This window comes from Xenopus tropicalis, chromosome 2, assembly GCF_000004195.4.
Source record: "Xenopus tropicalis strain Nigerian chromosome 2, UCB_Xtro_10.0, whole genome shotgun sequence".
NCBI classification, from domain to species: Eukaryota; Metazoa; Chordata; class Amphibia; order Anura; family Pipidae; genus Xenopus; species Xenopus tropicalis.
In genome coordinates this window covers 67,689,638-67,708,088 of record NC_030678.2, presented here as the reverse complement: position 1 = coordinate 67,708,088, position 18,451 = coordinate 67,689,638, and the positions used below count along the sequence as shown (strand labels likewise).

Sequence of the window (18,451 nt, the reverse complement as noted above, 5' to 3'; positions counted from 1 at the left end):
CTATGCATATTGGGCATCAAACTGTTCAGTAGACCATAGGTGTTCCTATTTGGGGTGATTTGTCTTTATCTGATCTTTATCAAGAAATTGTGAGAGATAAATGCGGCAAATTGCAACATTTTTATGCGATTTTCGAAATGTCATATAAATCTGCAAACTTAGGAAAGCTTTACAGCTTGGTACTTTGAAGCAAGAAGAAATGCTTACCCATTATAGATTCGGGGGGATGTGTACTTTCCAAAAATATATGGCTTTCTGGGGTGAGCGTACTTTTTTTGTAGCGTTATCCCACATAAAGGATGTAAATGTGTTGATTTTGCAGAAGCTGAAATTATAGATCATATGGGGGTATGTTCCCATTGGGGCCCCTACATGCCACATACTTACAGTGGAGGAAATAATTATTTGACCCCTCACTGATTTTGTAAGTTTGTCCAATGACAAAGAAATGAAAAGTCTCAGAACAGTATCATTTCAATAGTAGGTTTATTTTAACAGTGGCAGATAGCACATCAAAAGGAAAATCGAAAAAATAACTTTAAATAAAAGATAGCAACTGATTTGCATTTCATTGAGTGAAATAAGTTTTTGAACCCCTACCAACCATTAAGAGTTCTGGCTCCCACAGAGTGGTTAGACACTTCTACTCAATTAGTCAACCTCATTAAGGACACCTGTCTTAACTAGTCACCTGTATAAAAGACACCTGTCCACAGAATCAATCAATCAAGCAGACTCCAAACTCTCCAACATGGGAAAGACCAAAGAGCTGTCCAAGGATGTCAGTGACAAAATTGTAGACCTGCACAAGGCTGGAATGGGCTACAAAACCATTAGCAAGAAGCTGGGAGAGAAGGTGACAACTGTTGGTGCGATTGTTCGAAAATGGAAGGAGCACAAAATGACCATCAATCGACCTCGCTCTGGGGCTCCACGTAAGATCTCACCTCGTGGGGTGTCAATGATTCTGAGAAAGGTGAAAAAGCATCCTAGAACTACACGGGAGGAGTTAGTTAATGACCTCAAATTAGCAGGGACCACAGTCACCAAGAAAACCATTGGAAACACATTACACCGCAATGGATTAAAATCCTGCAGGGCTCGCAAGGTCCCCCTGCTCAAGAAGGCACATGTGCAGGCCCGTCTGAAGTTTGCCAATGAACACCTGAATGATTCTGTGAGTGACTGGGAGAAGGTGCTGTGGTCTGATGAGACCAAAATAGAGCTCTTTGGCATTAACTCAACTCGCTGTGTTTGGAGGAAGAAAAATGCTGCCTATGACCCCCAAAACACCGTCCCCACCGTCAAGCATGGGGGTGGAAACATTTTGCTTTGGGGGTGTTTTTCTGCTAAGGGCACAGGACAACTTATTCGCATTAACGGGAAAATGGACGGAGCCATGTATCGTGAAATCCTGAACGACAACCTCCTTCCCTCTGCCAGGAAACTGAAAATGGGTCGTGGATGGGTGTTCCAGCACGACAATGACCCAAAACATACAGCAAAGTCAACAAAGGAGTGGCTCAAGAAGAAGCACATTAAGGTCATGGAGTGGCCTAGTCAGTCTCCGGACCTTAATCCAATAGAAAACCTATGGAGGGAGCTCAAGCTCAGAGTTGCACAGAGACAGCCTCGAAACCTTAGGGATTTAGAGATGATCTGCAAAGAGGAGTGGACCAACATTCCTCCTAAAATGTGCGCAAACTTGGTCATCAATTACAAGAAACGTTTGACCTCTGTGCTTGCAAACAAGGGTTTTTCCACTAAGTATTAAGTCTTTTTTTGTTAGAGGGTTCAAAAACTTATTTCACTCAATGAAATGCAAATCAGTTGCTATCTTTTATTTAAAGTTATTTTTTCGATTTTCCTTTTGATGTGCTATCTGCCACTGTTAAAATAAACCTACCATTGAAATGATACTGTTCTGAGACTTTTCATTTCTTTGTCATTGGACAAACTTACAAAATCAGTGAGGGGTCAAATAATTATTTCCTCCACTGTAGGTAAACCTATACATATTGGGCATCAAACTGTTCAGTGGATCCCTGGCGTTAAAATTTAGGGTGTTTTATCTTGGTACCTAATGCTGTGTAGGAGATAAGATGCTGCCAAGTGGAAGCTTTGAGGGGATTTTTGGAAATGTCATCAAAATTGCTAACTTTAGAAAAGCTGTGTGGCTTGGTACATTGGAGTAGAAAGACACAGGTACCCATTTTAGATTCGGGGGAATGTGTACTTTCCAAAAATATATGACTTTCTGGGGTGAGCGTACTTTTTTGTAGCTTTATCCCACATATAATGATGTAAATGTGTTGATTTTGCAGGAGCTGAAATTACAGAAATGACAGTACATATGGGGGTATGTTCACATTGGGGCACCTATATGCCACATACTTAGGTAAACCTATACATATTGGGCATCAAACTGTTCAGTGGACCCCTGGCATTCATATTTAGGGTGTTTTATTTGGTTACTTTATGACCTGTAGGAGATAAGATACTATAGACTGGAAGCTTTGAAGCGATTTTTAAAAAAAATCACAAATTTTGATAAAAACCAATAAATTTAGGAAAGCATTGCGACTTGATAGTTTGGAGTAGACAGACAGTTGTGCCTATTCTGTATTCCCCAGAATCTGTTCTTTCCAAAAATGTACAATTTTCTGTTGGGACTTTCCAAATCAGTTGTATATTCGTGCATAAAATAATTTTTGTTCTAGTATGTGTGATTATATTATGGAAAATTTGATTTTTTTTTTGCATTTTTAGACATTTAGAAGCCTACAGTGGTGTGAAAAACTATTTGCCCCCTTCCTGATTTCTTATTCTTTTGCATGTTTGTCACACAAAATGTTTCTGATCATCAAACACATTTAACTATTAGTCAAAGATAACACAAGTAAACACAAAATGCAGTTTTTAAATGAGGGTTTTTATTATTTAGGGAGAAAAAAAAATCCAAACCTACATGGCCCTGTGTGAAAAAGTAATTGCCCCCTGAACCTAATAACTGGTTGGGCCACCCTTAGCAGCAATAACTGCAATCAAGCGTTTGCGATAACTTGCAACAAGTCTTTTACAGCGCTCTGGAGGAATTTTGGCCCACTCATCTTTGCAGAATTGTTGTAATTCAGCTTTATTTGAGGGTTTTCTAGCATGAACCGCCTTTTTAAGGTCATGCCACAACATCTCAATAGGATTCAGGTCAGGACTTTGACTAGGCCACTCCAAAGTCTTCATTTTGTTTTTCTTCAGCCATTCAGAGGTGGATTTGCTGGTGTGTTTTGGGTCATTGTCCTGCTGCAGCACCCAAGATCGCTTCAGCTTGAGTTGACGAACAGATGGCCGGACATTCTCCTTCAGGATTTTTTGGTAGACAGTAGAATTCATGGTTCCATCTATCACAGCAAGCCTTCCAGGTCCTGAAGCAGCAAAACAACCCCATACCATCACACTACCACCACCATATTTTACTGTTGGTATGATGTTCTTTTTCTGAAATGCTGTGTTACTTTTACGCCAGATGTAACGGGACACGCACCTTCCAAAAAGTTCAACTTTTGTCTCGTCGGTCCACAAGGTATTTCCCCAAAAGTCTTGGCAATCATTGAGATGTTTTTTAGCAAAATTGAGACGAGCCTTAATGTTCTTTTTGCTTAAAAGTGGTTTGCGCCTTTTTGCCCAGTCTCTTTCTTATGGTGGAGTCGTGAACACTGACCTTAATTGAGGCAAGTGAGGCCTGCAGTTCTTTAGATGTTGTCCTGGGGTCTTTTGTGGCCTCTCGGATGAGTTGTCTCTGCGCTCTTGGGTTAATTTTGGTCGGCCGGCCACTCCTGGGAAGGTTCACCACTGTTCCATGTTTTTGCCATTTGTGGATAATGGCTCTCACTGTGGTTCGCTGGAGTCCCAAAGCTTTAGAAATGGCTTTATAACCTTTACCAGACTGATAGATCTCAATTACTTTTGTTCTCATTTGTTCCTGAATTTCTTTGGATCTTGGCATGATGTCTAGCTTTTGAGGTGCTTTTGGTCTACTTCTCTGTGTCAGGTAGCTCCTATTTAAGTGATTTCTTGATTGAAACAGGTGTGGCAGTAATCAGGCCAGGGGGTGACTACAGAAATTGAACTCAGGTGTGATAAACCACAGTTAAGTTATTTTTTAACAAGGGGGGCAATCACTTTTTCACACAGGGCCATGTAGATTTGGAGTTTTTTTTCTCCCTTAATAACGTAAACCGAAAAGTGCACACCTTCAGCTATTCAGAGACACCATTCTTCTCTTTCTACATGGAAAATTGTGGCCGCAGTCCCTTGCAGAAGTCAGCGCTTTGGTCAGAAATCAAGGAAAAACCAGATACAACCCTAGATTTTGGTCAGAAATCAAGGAAAAACCAGATAAAAAAACCTAGATTTCTCCCCAAAATCTCCATGGCAACTACCAAAAACTTACTAACCATCAATCTGCAAGTTCCCCTGAATAAAACGATACCTATGTCTGGTTGCGCATAAGTACATGGCCACCAAACCTGAAAATGCATAATATTGGGGCTGCACTCTATGCACCCCTTTTTTTTTGCCTGCACCCGAATGAATGGAATACGCTCGGGTGCAGGCACATGTAGCCGATATACGCATGAAAACGCGTGAGAATGCAAAGTCTCGTGTTTTCATGCGTATATCGGCTACACGTGCCTGCACCCGAGCGTATCCCATTCATTCGGGTGCAGGCACAAGTAGCAAGCGTAGGGCTGAATTTTCGGCAAGCGTTTTTCCACTTGCTGAAAAAATCAGCCCTACGCCGTGTGTGGCATCAGCCTAACCCTTGGCAATAGAAACTACCAGAACAATCTTAGCACCTCTGGACCTTTCTAGAACAACTGAAATCAAATGAAGTTAAAATGGAATAAAACCACTAAAAGCAATCAAAGAACAATAGTTGCAATGAAATCGGTAAGAGCCCTGGATCCACCAATGTCACTGCAAAAGCAACCTTTTTGGGGGCACTAAACACACAAAGAACAATGCAAAGATAAAACACCATAAAATCAGTAAAATCCAATAAAACCACCTAAACCAACAGAAGAACAATAATTGCAATGAAATCGGTGGTCAGAGCCCTGGATCCACCAACGTCACTGCAAATTCAGCACCCAATAGCAATACAAAAGTTATAGTGCAATAGAATAATTCAAAAACAGAAATCAATTATGAAAATGCCAAAAAACACTAAAATGCAACCAAATAAATCAGATAATTATAGAGCAAGATCAGAAATAAAGTTTTAGTAAAAAAAAAGACTGCCAAAGAAAGCAAAGAAAGAAAGAAAAGAAAAGAAAGAAAGGAAAAAAAAAAAAAAAAGTGTAAGTGTGTGTGTAAGTGTCTGTGTGTGCTTGGGAAAGTTGTAAATAAGTGTGTATGTGTACAAAAGTGTAATAATGACAAAGATAGAAGAAAAAATTGAAAAAAAAAAAAAAAAATTTTTAGACAGTTGAGATAGAAATAAGCAAAATAAACAGTGGTAGAGAGTTGTAGTTCAGCTTACCCAAGGCAGGCAGGCGATCAGAGGCGATCAGGGACGATAAATCCAGCAGGAAGGCAGCAGGGGAGCTCCATCCGGTCCGATGTGCGCAGCAGGAGTGAGGGAGCCGACAGTAGGCGGCGCTATTTAAAGGGACAGCAGTGGACACGTCATCAACGCGTGCCCACTGCTGTCATTGGCTGGAGGACCCGATCGCCGGCGCTGGGGGACCGGATCGGTGAGTATGTCTTCCTCTGCTCGTTGCCTAGGGGGATCTGAGGGGTTTACAAGCGCTGCGCTGCTTTAGAAGCGAGCGCAGTGCTTGTAAACCCGACAGTGCCATTGGACGTAGATTCTACGTCCCATGGCACTTTGGTCCCTTGGTCCCTTGGTCCCTTGATTTTTTAGTAGACAAGGTATGGAGATCCAAATTATGGAAAGACCCCTTATCCGGAAATACCCTTGGTCCCGAGCATTCTGGATAAGGGGTTCTATACCTGTAGTAATTTAATATAAATTAAAAATGGAATATTTTACATGACAACCAGTTCTGTTTTTTAGCAGAAAACATAACACCCCAATCTTTGCTCTGAAGAACTGCCCTTAAAGGAGAAATAAAGCCTAAAAATGGCTAGACGTGACATATTTTATATAATGAACTTATTGAACCAGCCTAAAGGTTCAACATCTCTATAGTAGCAATAATCCAGTCCTTTAATGTTGTTATGGGGGGTGACCACACTGGACACTTCTTTTAGATGTGTCTGTGACACTCAGCTGTTGAGAAGCTAAGTTTAGAGGTTGTCGCAAATTATCAAGCAAAGAAAAGGAGATTTTCTTACCCGAAAAATCTTTTTCTCGTAGGCCCGTACTGTCAGTGCAGGACGACTGGGGATAAGCTAATCCTCTCTGGAGGCAGGACAAACTGAAAAAACTTTCTCCCATCTCTTTCTCCAGCATAGCTCAACCTCTTCCTCCAGTTTTGGAACCAGAGCCTGCCGGTGGAGATAGAAGACCTAACTACCTATTCTACTGCCCTAATGTGACAAGCAGCAAAAATTTTGGCACTGACAGTACGGGCCTACGAGAAAAAGATTTTTCGGGTAAGAAAATCTCCTTTTCTCAGTTGGCCCTACCTGTCAGTGCAGGATGACTGGGGATGTCCCAAAGCCGTCCAGAAAAAACAAGGGGGGGGTCATAACTGTTAACTGATGGAGAAAAAACTGAACTGGGCTAATAAGCAGGAGCTAGCTATGTGCTACTGCTGCTTGTAGCACCTTCCTGCCAAAGGCCGCCTCTGAGGAGGCCCTAATGTCTAGTCTATAGAATTTTGAGAATGTGTGTAAGGAGTTCCAAGTAGCCGCCTTGCATACCGCGTCTATGGATGCCGAATTGTGAAAGGCCCATGAAGTACTAATCTTCCTGCTGGAGTGTGCTTTTACTACCAATGGAGTTTTTTTACCCATAGAGCTATAGGCTTCCTGTATGGTTGCCACTATCCATCTGGCTAAAGATCTTTTCGAGGCCTGTAAACCTTGTTTATTGTTTCCGAACAATACAAATAGGGCAACCGATCGTCTGAAATCAGCTGTTCTGTGTAGATAGAATTTTAAAGCCCTAACAGCATCCAGAGTATGTAGTTGCTGTTCTTTAGCATTGCTTGGTTTAGGACAGAATGACGGAAGTACTATCTCTTGGTTGAGATGGAAGTTTGATGTGACTTTTGGAAGGTGTGATGGAATTGTGCGGAGGACAACCTTGTCCTGATGGAATATTGTCCAAGGTTGTAGGTGTGACAATGCTGCCATATCTGAAACTCGTCTAGCTGAACATATAGCGAGAAGGAAGGCTACTTTGATAGATAGAAACTTGATATCCACCGATGCCATAGGTTCAAAGGGGGCCCTTTGAAGAGCCCGGAGGACTAAATTCAGGTCTCATGGGGGTATAGGGTCTCTTATTGGAGGGTGAATTTTGAGAAGAGCCTGAAAGAATAATTTAACCTCTGGTAGGTTGGCCCATTGTTTATGGAAGAGAGCCGCAAGAGCTGAGGTCTGAACTTGCTGATGTACTTAGTCCTTTGTCTACCCCATCCTGAAGAAAATCTAGTATGTGAGTAGACGCACAGGATTGCCAAGGTATGTTGTGGTTTTGGCTCCAAGTTACAAATCTTCGCCATACTCTGTGATAAGTTGTAGTTGTGGATTGTTTTCTAGCCGCTAATAAAGTTTGGATTACTCATTCCAAGAACCCTTCCCTTTCCCATAATCTGGTCTCAACATCCAAGCCGTTAAATTCAATTTGTGCACATTTAGTGCTTGCGCTGGACCTTGTGAAAGGAGATCGGCCGATAGGGGAAGGGTCCATGGTTGTTCTGCTGACATTTTTATCAATTCTGCAAACCACGCTCTGCGTGGCCACCATGGGGCAATGAGTATCGTAGGAATTCTCTCTCTCCTGATTTAGTAGTCGTGGAATGAGTGGTATGGGAGGAAATGCATATGCTAGTCGGCAGTGCCATGGGCTGGTGAGTGCGTCCACTCCCTCTGCTCTGGGGTCCTGAACCTTTGCTAGGAATCTCGGGAGTTGGGAGTTGAATCGAGATGCCGTGACGTTGAGGCACGGGAGACCCCATTTGTTTACAATCTTTTGGAATATTTCTGGCTTGAGTCTCCATTCTCCTGGGTCCAGTGTGGTGCCACTCAAATAGTCCGCTTCCAAGTTCTGAATACCCGGGATGAACACTGCCGATAAGAGAACCTGATGATTTTCTGCCTATGTCATGATACGGGATACTTCTTGGAGTGCAGTTGCGCTCCTTGTCCCCCCTTGACGATTCAAGTAGGCCACGGTGGTGCTGTTGTCGGACTGAATTCTTACGTGCTTTCCCTTCATGTAGCTTTGCCAATGAAGGAGTGAATAGTAGACTGCCCTCAGTTCTAGTACATTGATGTAATGTGACCACTTTCCTTGGCATACCTGGGGTGGCCAGGTTGCTCCCCATCCCACTAGACTGGCGTCTGTTGTGACAATCTCCTGAACCGGACAGTCCCAGCTGTTGCCTTTCGTGAAATTGGGTAGGTGTATCCACCAAGAGAGGTTGATGTTTTGTGAAAGGTCTTGATGGTTCTTGTCCCAAAACCTTAAAAATTGCCATTGGAGTGGTCGAAGATGAGATTTTGCGAATGGTACTGCTTCAATGCTGGCTGCCATTAGACCCAGTAGTCTGAGTATGTCGTGGGCTGAAGCCTGGTTTTGTGGTAGCATGCTGAGGGCTGCCTGTTTAAGTGTTATAGCCTTGGTGAGTGGAAGAAATACTTTTCTTTCCACTGTGTTGATCTCCATGCCCAGGAATTCTATTGATTGTGTTGGATTGAGAAGGCTTATTTTGTGGTTGATTATCCAACCGTTTTGCTGTAGTGTTGTCAGGCACTTTTTGGTGTGGGAATCTGCTTCCTCTTCTGATTCTGCTGTGACTATGAGGTCGTCGAGGTACGCTGTAACATGAATGCCTTGTACTCGAAGAACTGCTAACAAGGGCCCCAGAACCTCGGAGCTGACGTTAGTCCAAATGGAAGGGCCTGAAGTTGAAAATGCAGCTGTCCCAGTGCAAACCAGAGGAATCTCTGGTGAAAGTAGTTTATGGGAATGTGTAAATATGCGTATTTGATGTCTATTTTGGTCATGAAGACATCTGGTTTTAGACTTTTTATGATTGATGGAAGGGATTCCATCTTGAAGCATTCGTATCTTACATATTTGTTTAGTGGGTGTAAGTTGAGAACTGGACGAAAGCCTCCGTCTTTTTTTGCTACAAGGAAGAGGTTTGAGTAAAACCCGTGGAATCGAAATTCCTGAGGAACTGGGGCTATCACTTTGTTGTTTAGTAGGTCTTGGATGATGTGGTATAATGCTTGCTGTTTTGTCGTGTCTGAAGGAATGGAGGATGTGACAAACCTGTGTTCTAGAGGTTTTTGAATGAAGGGGATGCTGTAACCGTGATCTAAAATATTTAGCACCCAAGAATCTGTAATTGATTTTTGCCATGTTTGCACAAAATTGTGTAATCTTCCTCCTACTTGTGATTGGGAAAGGTTGTGAAGCCTTCTATTGGTGACTGGGAGAGATTGTGATTGCAAGGGTCAGGAGTCCTGCCCTTTAGCAGGAGTATTTTTGCGTGGCATTTTGGATTGGTTTTGCCAGGCGGATTTGAATCTCCGATTGGGCTGAGGTTGCGGTAGAGCTCCAGAGCCTCTTTGTTGTTGATTGTTGGTGGGCCACTGACGGTGGTGGTAATTGCGTCTGTGGAATTCCTTCCTGGGTCGCTTTCCGTGTGGTAGAAATCCACCTTTACCGCCCGTGACCTCAGAAATTATCTGCTTTATTTCTGGGCCAAAGAGTTGTGATCCACTGAACTTAAGGGATGTCAGCTTGTGTTTGGAAGCTGTATCTGGAGAGTAGTAGTCAGCACCAAGCCTTGTGATTAGTTAGAAGTAGTGCAGGTTCCCCAATGGCCACTTTCCATCAGCATATCCTGGTACAGAAGAACAGGAACAGCACCTCTTGTCTTTGTAGATTAAAATGCCTTTATTGCAAAGTTTTTGGGGCAAACAACAACAGCAGCAACGTTTCAGGTCACATAAGACCTTTTATCAAGCTTGATAAAAGGTCTTATGTGACCTGAAACGTTGCTGCTGTTGTTGTTGCTTGCCTCAAAAACTTTGCAATAAAGGCATTTTAATCTACAAAGACAAGAGGTGCTGTTCCTGTTCTTCTGTATTTGGAAGCTGTATCTCCCGACCACTGGCGTAACCATAGGGCCCTGCGAGCAGTGACAGATGCCACTGAAGCTCTGGCAGACAGTTTGGCTGTGTCCGTGGCTGCCTCACCTAGGAATGCTAGTGCAGACTTAATTTTCTCTAATTCCTCTGAAAACTGTGTTGGGTTGGTAGGGGGGTGTCTTTGTAGTTCTTGACACCAGTATTTGGCCGTTCTGGCCACCGTGGCAGATGCGGCCGCTGGTCTTAAGATGGATGTAGTATTTTGAAACTCTCTTTTTAGAGCAGAGTCTATTTTTTTATCCATGGGATCTTTCAGATAACCTGTGTCTTCAGCAGGTAGGGTAGTGTTTCTTGCCAACCTAACAATGGGTGGGTCTACTTTTGGGATTTTGTCCCAATGTTTGCATTCATCAGGTATAGGGTACATATTGAAAAATTTGTGCGGAATGTTGGATTTCTTATCTGGTTGTTGCCATTCTGACTCAACGTGTCTAGCAATTGATTTGCAAACTGGGAATGTTCTAGCTTTTTTGGAAGTGTTGCCCAGAACTTTATCTGCTTTGGATATGGCTATTTGTTCTTCTTTAATTTCCAAGGTGGAAAAGATATCCCTAAGGATGTTCTTTACCTCTTCAGGTTGTTTAGATGGGTCATCTGATTCGCTAGATTGACTTTCAGATGAGAACTCCTCGTCTGAGTCTATGATACTCAATTCTTCAGAAGAATGGTAAGACTGACAGATGACTGAACTGTGGATTGAATCCATGACATGAGCTGAGAAAAGTCTGATGTTGCTAAAGGATTTTGTATTGCAGATGGTGTTGCCTCATTTGTATCTGTAGATGAATTCTGTATTTGTGACTGATTGTCCTGAGTGGCATGAATAAGTGCTGTAGTAGTTATTTGCGTAGGTTCAGATATACCTTCCCTATGTGGTGAGGGAGAATGGTCCCTGGGTTTACAAGTGGGTTTAACATGCTTTTTTACTTTAGTTTTAATTTTACGTGGTCTGTCTGGGAGGTCTATCTCCTCAATTAATGATAATAACTCATCATCTGGTGCAGACATTTTGGGAAAGAGTACCTGTAATCCAGGGTAGTGTGTATGGAGAGTGTAAAGTCGTTCTCCTAGCAACAGTGTAACTGCAGCCACAGTTGTTGGCTGTGTAACTAGGCTGCCTTTGTGATCCGTATATAGGTTTCTGGCGATGTGGACAGTAACAGGTTGCGTTGTGGTCGTGCAGCATGTGTAAAGCACGCAGCTCTGATGCGCTCAAACACTTGTGGAGGTCGTGCCTAAAATTGTAAGGGGCACGCTTTGTCTGATGCTCGTGCACTGCTGTATGCGTCTGACAGAGGCGCGCCAGCCGGACGCGCAATGATTACGTAGGCGCGTGACGCCGTTAGAAGCCTGGGAGGTATGTTTAAAAAAAGGGGACGCGCCATAGCGAAGTGTTTGTGGTGACGTCACCTGTGCCTGCTATCGTTCTGTTAGGCGCGTTGCGGGCTGAGGGGTTCAACCTGAGTAAAACCAGGGAGCGCACACATTTCTGCCATAACATAAGGAGCACACACAATATGGGGCTCTACTATTGTTTGCCATTACAGGTTGCTAAGACCAAGGCAAGCAGGGATCACCACGGGGGTTCTGTCCCAGAGTAAGCAGTGGGAGCACACACAAGGGGGCTCTACCTACTGTAATGGATCCAAATCAGTTGAAGATGTGTGCCGAATTCCACCATAAGATAAATGAAATAAAAATTAAACCTGAAAAATCGAAGGGAAAAAAATAATATGTATAGAGAGAGAGAAGAATGCTGCCTCCAAGGTAGGACAAACTGAAAAAACTGGAGGAAGAGGTGGAGCTATGACGGAGAGAGAGATGGGAGAAAGTTTTTTCAGTTTGTCCTGCCTCCAGAGAGGATTAGCTTATCCCCAGTCATCCTGCACTGACAGGTAGGGCCGACTGAGAAAATGATGTTTGTCATATAAGCTGATCCTAATAGGCTGATGCTACTAGCACTGGTTTAAGAGCTGCCATGCAGTAATCATCTGTGTGATTACTAATCAGCCTTATATTGTAACCTTTATATCATATATATGCAGTATATTGTGAGTTGGTCCCTAAACCTGCCTTGGGCTGGTACAGAAGCACAAAACATAATTTACAACATTTACAGCCTACGTCTTTAGTTAAGCTTTAGTTTTCCTTTAAGGAGCTAAAATTTGCTTTTATGAAATTCAGAGTCTTTTTTGTCCCAGTGTATATTTGCTTTTTGCACCAGACATTAAATAACATTATGGTCACTATTACTCAGGGGTTAAAATAGTTTGCTATACGTTCTGGGTCATTAGAGATCACTAGATCCAGTATAGCATGATTTCTGTTTGGCTCCTCAACAACCTGTGACATTAAATTGTCATGCAACAAGCTTATAAATTTGTTCCCATTAACTGTCCTAGTCCTGTTACTCCAGTCAATATCTTGCTAATTTAAATCCCCCATTATCATTACTTGCCCCAAACTAGCAGCCTTTTCTATTTGCAACAGAATATTAGCCTCTTCCTCTACATTAGGGGATCTATAGCATGCTCCAACAAAAAATTGCTTATCGTTGATAAGATGATAAAGGATTCATAAGGATTCAGCTCCCTCATTTTCCATCATCACATTTCTTTTATAAAGGCACGGGATCGATTATCCGGAAACCTGTTATCCAGAAAGTTCCAAATTAGGGGAACGCCACCTGCCTTTAACTCCCTTATAAGCAAATAATTCACATTTTTATAAATAATTTCCTTTTTCTCTTGTATTTGATCCCAACTAAGATATACTGTATATGCTCGAGTATAAGCCTAGTTTTTCAGCACCCAAAATGTGCTGAAAAAGTCACCCTCGGCTTATACTCGAGTCGGGTGCCATGAGTCCCTCCAGGCTAGCACCCTCTGTCTTTTGTGTGCAAATTAGGCCACCCGCAACCATACCCTCCAGTGCCCTGGCCCGCTCCCAAATTCATCTTCATCTACCGCTCTCACCTGTCCCAATCTGCACTAGACATTGCACTTTATATTTTATATAATCTATATATAGTTTTGAATGATTTTGTGTTTTAGCTGGGTTGCTGATTGAGCTAAGGGGGTAGTACTCTTAAGGTATCATTATTGATACCACATTGTTTTTGTTGACCCTCTTCTCCACTTACAGAGCTAATTTACTGTTTATCTTTGAAATAAATATTTAAAAACATATACCCCACTGATGCCTCATTTAATGTAATTGTATTGGTATTTATTTTGATTACTGAAACTTAGCAATAGCCGCTGCATTTGTCTACAATGTTGGGCAAGTCTCCCCCACCCAAATGGCATTATTTTTACTGCAAATATCCCCTCTATTTGCCAACAACATCACATTTTCCTAAAGCAAATAGCAGCTTTCACCCGGTGGCCATATTTCCTCTGATACATAATCAGATACATTTAAATCTGCAAACAGCATGCGCACACAGACCCTTATTCAGCATACAATTCATCAAGAATACAGGCTCAGACAGGCAGAACTGTCTTTGATAAAAGTTCTGCTTTGTTTGAGCACTGTAATGTAAAGCTGAGCTCAGGAGAAAAAAATTGAAGCAGACAGCTAGAGCTGAGTTTCTATGGGAACCAGCAATGCCATCTCTTCACTGGCTGCTAGACTGGAGGGCGTGTTTAGTAATCTGAGCATGTCTGGCAAGCCAGAAATCAAAGCAAATTCCCAAGGGAGGGGCCGAGTGAGTTACAGGAGGAGATGGAAATCTGTGAAGGAAAAGTGATAAAGGAGATGTTGCAGCCTTACTATTAACCTCTGGACAACCAGTGTAGCAAGTATTGAAAGATTTCAAAGAGGCTGTTCACTGATTAAATTTTTGTGTGTGGGGTTTACATGTCCTTTAACAAACCAACAACCCTCCTCCTTTTCTATTTCCACTGGCCCTCCAAATCCAATACCTCCAACCCCGTCTCCAGCTTCATTTTCTCTTACAATGCCCACTACCTCATCTAACCAGATCTTCTTCAGAATCTCCTCAATTCTCAAGCGATTCTCTGCCCCAAAGCAGCTGAATCGCCATCATTAAAGTGCAACTCATCCCTGGCAAAGAGCCTGTAGCTGACTGAAAATCTGCACTGCAGATTTGTGCTTCAGTGATGGAGAACAAGTCACACTGAATGCAGAAGGGGGAGGTATGATATTCTGGGGCATATTTTCATTTGAGAAATTTTTAAAGGTTTACTTGTTCTTTAAAAGGTGCTAAATGCAAAAATAAAAGATATATTCATTATACTGTATATTATTTTAATATATATATATATATATATATATATATATATATATATATATATATTAAAAATATGTACCGTTTTCAATAAAAAAAAAAAAAGACATTTTGCAGAAACAACCCTGCAAGCTACTTCCCTGCCCTTCAGAAATCTGAGGAGGAGTAATCTTTCCACGTACTGCAGCCATGGAAAAAGGAAGGAAGGAAGAGGGGTGGGGTAATTCAACAGCCAAAGATTGTTTTTGGTTTTTTTTAAAAACTTATAAAAACTTCTGACTAGTGAATTAACACACAACTTGCAATCCAGTCCTCTACAGTAGTAGCAATAGTCCAACACAGAAAAAAGATTTCCAAGAATCACTAAATGAAGCTTCCATGGCCAGTGCTTTCCAAGTTTTGTGGTTCCAAGGGATTTTTTCTGGCCTAAGTGGTGGAGGGCCGATAATGGAAGCCACTTTTGACCACTCCCTCTTGTAAACCACACCAACTTCAAACCACACCTATGTTTTCATAAGAGCGTTTAAGGCAATATAATTATATAATTACACACCTTAGGGACCATATAATGACTATTTCCAGATGCTAACCATCATCCAGAACAAATCCCTGCCAGGTTCACCTCCCACAGGCAGCATAGGGCAGGTAGAGTATGGCACACACAGGCAGCACAGGGCAGGCAGAGTATAACACACACAGGCAGCATAGGGCAGGCACAGTATGGCACACACAGGCAGCGTAGTTTGTAGTGTTGACTGCTAATCACACCGCTGAATTGTATTATTTTATTACCAATTTGCATTTTTTACTTATTTTATTGTATTTTTATTTCTGCACTATTGTTAATTAATTTAGGAAAACTTTGCAGCTTACTAATTTGGAGTAGAAAGACATATTTAATCATTTTGGATTCCTAATAATGTGTACTTTCCAAAAATATGTTTTTTATGGTCTCCATACTGTAATAAAAATTAATATGCACAATATGTACATGGCATATACTTCAGTATACCAGTGTACATCGAGCATCAAACTGTTCAGTATACCGCTAGCTTTAATATTCAGGGTGTTTTATGTTGGTACCTTAAGATATGAGGGAGATAAGATGCTGCAGAGGCAGTTTTTATTTACAAATGTCAAATCAACACCTCTATATTTAGGAAAGCTTTGCTAATAATAAGAGGTAGGGGATGCATCAAATCCATTTTTTTTGGGATTTGGCCAAACTCTGAATCCTTCGTAAAAGATTCTGGCGAATACCGAATTTGCATATGCAAATTAGGTTATGGAAGGGTTACATTTTCAGCTTCCGGAATTACGTGAGAAAAAGTCACGTGGTTTAAGGATTCTGATTCAGTTCAGCCAAGTGCGTGGATTCGGCTGAACCCAAATCCTTCCGAAAAAGGTCAAATCTTGGTCAAATTCCCAACTGAATCCTGGATTCAGTGCATCACTAATAAGAAGTAACACATAGTTACCCATATTGGATTCAAGATAATGTGTACTTTCAACAAATGGCTTTCTGGGGTGAACTTTTTTTTTAACCCCTCCAGTAAATACATACATATTTTAGATGGATTGTCCACATTCTTAATCTCCCTCTTGATATTAGATAGTTAACACTGAATACGACAAGGAGGGCATGTGACAAAATCCTTTGCAATTTGAAATGAAAGACCTAAGATTATGACCCTAGGATTCATCGCAAATAAGAGTGACTTTTTGATTCATATAATAGGTATTTTATTTGGGCTACAGTAAAAGAGCTGGATTAGGTTGATAGTGTAACTGTTCATTTGTTCTTCTTGTTCAAAGGACATGTAAAACCAACATTTTCCTACCATGTACCAAGTTGGGTACATCTTCCCCACCCAAACTGCATAATTTGTATTGCATATATCCCCTCTGTTCACCAGCCCCATCACAATTTCCTAAAACAAATAGCAACTTTCACCAGGTAGCCATTTTCCATTTGACATCATCAGTGATATTTACATCTGCAACAGAACATGCAATGAAGAATGCAGGCTTACACAGGCAGAACTTACTTTGATAAAAAGCCCTGCTTTGATTGAGCACTGTAATGCTTAATTAAGCTGAGCTCAGGAGAGGCGGTTATGAGAAAAAAATATTTTTCTCCAGCAGAGTGCACAGCTATTGCAGAATTTCTATGGAAACCAGCAATGCCATCTCTCCATTGGTTAGACTGAGGATGTGTTTGGTAACCTGAGTTGAGAAGACCTGAACATTCCTAAGAGAGGGGGGCGAGCCACATTCAAATGGAAAAAGTGGCGTGGAGCAACAAAAGCATGAAAAAAGTTCCAGGGATGCAAAATAAGAGCTGTGATTGGCTATTTGGTAAACCCTATGAGAACTGGCAGGCTACAAGTGTATCTATTTGGCAGTACACCTGTTTTTTATGCAACCAAACTTGCCTCTAAACAAGAAATTCAAAAATAAACACCAGCTTTGAGGACACTGCGAGCAACAGCCAAAAGGTTAGTGTGCAACATATTGCTCAAAAGCCGCTGGTTGTGGATCACTGTTTTAAGTACTGAATTATGCTATGCCTAAATCTGAACCCGATGGTTCTGACAACTAGTTGTGGCAATATTTTTTCTGTGTCTGTGTCTCTCTCTCTGTATAAATATACACACACGCTATATTAATTGTATTATTATTTGCATATATAAAATGTCATAATCTGCCTGCATTCTATTGATGTAAACTATGTCATTATGTTTTTATTTATGTTCATAATGCAAATTGAAAAAAAATAAATAAATAAAAAAGAGAACACTATCTTTTGAGGTCTTGTCCTTTTTCTATTTAAGTCTCTCATTTTAACCACTGCCTGGTTGCTAAGGTAAACTGGAACTGCAACTAGGTAGCTGCTGGAGAATGGCTGAACACAAAGCTAAATAACAAAACTTAATTAAAGGGATTCTGTCATGATTTTTATGGTATAGTTTAATTACTAAACTAGAAAGGGAAGTTTAAGGGCAAACTTCATGTTGGTTTGAAAAACATGTTAAGTCACTGAATGAAAACTGCTGTGGCTCTGCCCACTTTTACTAACCTGCAGTCCACCAGTGCGGGGACCCTGTCATTAATGCAGTTAAAAAGGCAGCAGTTTAAATATAAACCAATGAAATTTAATTGGTGAAATCTGATTGGCGGGCGGAGGCTCCACCTACTTTTTCTAACCTTTAAACATAGTCCCCTAATGGCCAACTATGAAAAGTTTGGGGGTACTGGCGTTAAATATGTAAGATTGGCAGCAGTTTAATATCAATTAATTAATATCAATTAATATCAATGAGATAAATCTAATTAGCTGTTGCTGGCTCCACCCGCTTTTTTTCAAACCTTGAATTATTATCAACCAGTTACTAAATCTGCAAAGTTTTGGGCATAAATAGTATGCGAATGGCAGTATTTTAAATTTAAACCCAAAAAATTTAATAGGTTACATCTGACTGGCTATTTTAAAGGAGACATATTGGATAAATGGGGAAAAAACATTCAAAAAACATAATTTTGTAGGCATTATGAATAATATATGGTGCTGGTTTAACTTTGTGCTAAAAGTTAATCCTATCTGGAAAAATGGCCCCTTTACTGGAGCTCCCTATAGATCCTATTAGTTCTCTGTCCATGTTTGAAATTAAGGGTGGGCATGTCCTAACGGTGCCATTGGCTAATTGGTTGTCGGTGGCTCTGCCCACTTTTTCTCACCTTGAAAAGTCTTTTCTAAACCTGAAACATAGTCACCCAGTGACAAACTATGTAAAGTTTGGGGACCTTGACATTAAACGTGTGAGAATGGAAGCAGTTAAA

The 18,451-nt window shown here is 41.2% G+C and overlaps 1 protein-coding gene across 22 annotated transcripts in view; it reads right to left on the bottom strand.

Annotated features, from left to right (window-relative positions):
- plekha6 (pleckstrin homology domain containing A6) overlaps positions 1–18,451 on the bottom strand; it is a 312,036-nt gene that overhangs the window by 276,647 nt on the left and 16,938 nt on the right.